The sequence below is a fragment of the Miscanthus floridulus genome, chromosome 1, assembly GCF_019320115.1.
Source record: "Miscanthus floridulus cultivar M001 chromosome 1, ASM1932011v1, whole genome shotgun sequence".
NCBI classification, from domain to species: Eukaryota; Viridiplantae; Streptophyta; class Magnoliopsida; order Poales; family Poaceae; genus Miscanthus; species Miscanthus floridulus.
Genome location: NC_089580.1, coordinates 94,307,216 through 94,311,101, shown reverse-complemented (window position 1 = coordinate 94,311,101; position 3,886 = coordinate 94,307,216).

Sequence of the window (3,886 nt, the reverse complement as noted above, 5' to 3'; positions counted from 1 at the left end):
ATCAAAATTGATCAAAAAAAAAATTCAGATCCATCCATCCCCTGCTTTGTTGGGGTCGGAGATTTTTATTTTGGTCAAAAAGTGGTCACATGATCCTCTTTTCGTGGTCACAAGGTTTTTGTCGTTTCGAGCACATCTTTTAAAAATTCCACAAGCCACGTCTTTCATTTGTTTAAGCTCATATTTTCTATGGTTACTTATTTTGTGCTCCTAAGTGAAGAAAAAATATCAAAAAAATAAAAAGAAAAAGTCAAAATTTCTCAAAAAACAACGACAGCCCAAAAAAATAGAAAAAAGAGAGGTGCAAAAGAGGAACAATATCTAGAGGAGCACATAGAGAGCGCCATTTGAGTTGTGTTTGCGTGTGCTGATTTCTACCTTGTTCCTAATCATATTCTTGCTGTTCACTTCACTTGATACATCTAGTACTTGGAACGTGAGTAGGCCAGCAACTAAGATAAGTACTTGGGATACTTATTCAGCTTTGCTATTCAGTTATGAATTTTGCTATTCCTTGCTACTATATTGTGCCTGTCAAAGCTCTACTTTCTTCTAACAAAGTACAGGTTCGCCTTGCAACTGTTACACTTAAGCTACGACGGTATCACAGTCACCGACCGATTGCACCGCCTGTTGCTTTGGTAAGAACACTTGTAAGACCATGGTAAGACGCTTGAGAGTTGAGTGTCTTGTTTTTCCTTGTCCATAACCTAAGTAGTTGATAGGGATAATACTTTTGTGTTGTATTTTGCTGTCTTCTAACAATGACAGGTTGTTCATATCCACCGACTTATGATGGTATAGGAGCTGATGAGTACATAGAGTGGGAAATTGCCATTGATAACATATTTGCTACTCGCTTTATGTGTCCAAGGAGGAAGGTAAAAAATGCAATTAGTGTTTTGCGACATTTTGCTTTATCTTGGTGGGAGTCTTTAGATCCTTTTGATAAGCCTCAAACTTGGAATGATATGAAACTTCTTATGCGAGAAACCTTTGTTAATCCACCTCCTGTTTTGACTTTCATATGATGAGGTGCACCATTTAGAGGAAGAGTCTGTTGTTATTCCTCCTGCTATGCCTAACCTTTTGCAGGACAATGTAGAAAAGAGCGAGGATGACGTGACAGAAAATGAGAAGCTCATAGCCTCATGTGAAAATTCAGAACTATCAACTATTACCCCTATTGAACATGAGAGCAAAGGTAATGCCCATGATGCTAAACTCACAGAAGGTGAGAGTTCTCTTGATGTACTGAATTTTTCCACCAATCATGCTATGATAGAGCAAATTTTAGTGGAGCATTTGTTTGATTTACCTTTGTCACAAGATGATTTGCTTGATGTTTCTTGTGATGAAGATGACTTGCATGATGATATTTATGTTATACCCATGCAATCATTGAAAAATGATCACGCTATATGTGTGCTAAAAATAGACTTGTTATTCATAATGCTAGTGACATTAATGAGCTAAAATTATTGTCTTCTTTAAATACTTTGGGTTACATTGAATTTGATGTTCCGTGTAATCTTAGTTCTTTAGAGGAGAAACTTTATGCATATGCTGATTTGCCATGGTTCTCTAGACATACATATCATGTTTTTTGTAAATATAACAACCAAGGACAATATTTGATACAACGAGTTTACATTTGTACAAATCCGAATTCTCCTTTTGTTGTGCAAATTAATGATCAACTAGAGGACAGTAAAATCAACACTGTTGTTATGCCATATTTCTCTAGTTTTGCTTTTCGAACACAAGTGGAATCCAAAGAAAGGAAGCATATATTTCTTGTTAGTACTAATCTTTTGCAGGATAGTATTGGCAAAGATCGTGTGTATTTCAATCGAGCAGACTACATGTCTGTAGGACAAGACATGCTACAAACCTAGACATGTGGTCATATTCTTTCTCACAACATTGTCCATTCCCATTATTTTGGAAACCTCATTTGTCCTCATGTTGTGCAGGATCGACTTCAAACAAAATCAACGCCAAGGACGACTTTTCGTCAAGAAAGGGAGGATGATGAGGACATGACCTCCATACATATGACCATGCTTGGAGAACCATATGGAGACCAAGGAGATCAGCGAGGGTGTCCTAAGCATGAAGGAGGCCCGAAGCTCATCTGGTTCGAGTCACCAAGGTAGAGGCCCAAATCAAGTTCGAGTCCATCTCGGCCTCCAGGACCAGTCTGCCTTAAAATGGTCACCCAGGACACATCCAGACTCAATTTTCAATGATCCACAAATGGATGGAAAGCTAATTGGATAAGAAAGCCAACCCAATTGGTCTCATATCAAAATCCCATCGGAATCAACGGGAATCATTGAGACAAGTCAGCATCTAGAATCTGTCAGGGTGCTGCGACACTATCTTTTGGTCCGTTGGACCGTGTATTGTGTTTGGGCCCAATAGGGGGTGTGTCCAGGGGGGTGACACCCAAGACTCTATAAATACCAGCCGTCGCTCTCCTTAGGGTTTGGGTTTTGTTTAGTTCTTGATTTTCTCGTGAAACAGACATCGTTTTGCTGCAACTATCGCCGCTAAGGCCGCTTGTTGTGAACCAGGGCCCCTAGTTCTTGATGTCGTTCGCCTTTGGTGATTAGTCCTTTCGAATAAAGACTTGAACCCCTTCTCGTTATTATAAGCCTCATATTTATTTGCAATTTTAGATTGCGTTCATCTCGTTCTTGCTTGTGTTCTCGATTAGCTTGCAGGAAAGCCTTCTCAGCAAGGTCAATCACGTTCGCATGGTTGATAACCAACGGAGCAGTGGTGTAACTGGTTGCGGGGGTCCGAATCAGTCTTGGTTCGAAGCCTAGATCGTGAATGTTGAGTCTCCACCAATCGATGCTATCATACCTATCGGAAGATCTAGGCCTAGTCTACATCATGATCTTAAAAATAAAAATGAAAACAAAATAAAAAGTGTGTGTCTAGTTTTCTATTTTTAAGAGCTGAATAAATAAAAGGACTCTGAAGGATAATCTCTTAACATGGAAATGATAATTAGTTGCTCTGTTGTAATTCCTTTCAAGTACGTAGTTTTTAGCCTTGAATTCTCCCATGTTTTGGATACGACTGTGTTGATATAAGAATCTACTCTGAACTTAAAACTCGTGGAGAGCATATGCTTAATCTAAGTCTAGGTAATTGACGGATATGATATAAAGGTTTGAAGCTGATGTTTATCTTGTTCCAAGTGACACTAAAGTTCTAGACATTTATCTTTTGAAAAAATATGAAAATCCTACATGATGAGCTCCTATATGATAACGCTTGAATTCCTACTAAAGCCATACATGATATTTAGATTAGGAAAATTTCCACATATATGCTACTTCTTTTTCATTGAGTTTAGTCAAGCTTTGTTGACCCTTATGAGAGGTTTGTCATGCTCTTAAAATCAACATCACATACACATCACCCACATATGCACTACTCCTACATTGGGGGTAGGCGCAACAACATGCCATTCCATCTAGATCCATCCAATAATGTTTTACTCGTACATTGGGAGAAAACACCAAAAATATTCTTGTTAGGATATCCACCAAATAAATGCTCCAAGTTCTTGTTGCTATCTCTCAAAAGTTTTGTTGTAGAAAAGAGACATGGGGCTATGCAAAAGTTATTCATAAAAAAACAAAGAGAAAAACAAAAAAGAGATGGGAAAAAATGGACAAATGTCCAAGATATTAAAAACAATGGGTACTCAGATGCCCACCTGAAAAAAATAGAGAAAAACTGAATAAGATAGCCCATGTTTTCTTGCAAAGTTGTTTCCAAGTTTCAAACGAGAGATGTTTTCAAGGAGCATAGTAGAAATATGTTAGCCACCATATATATCCACCACATACATCCACACACATGC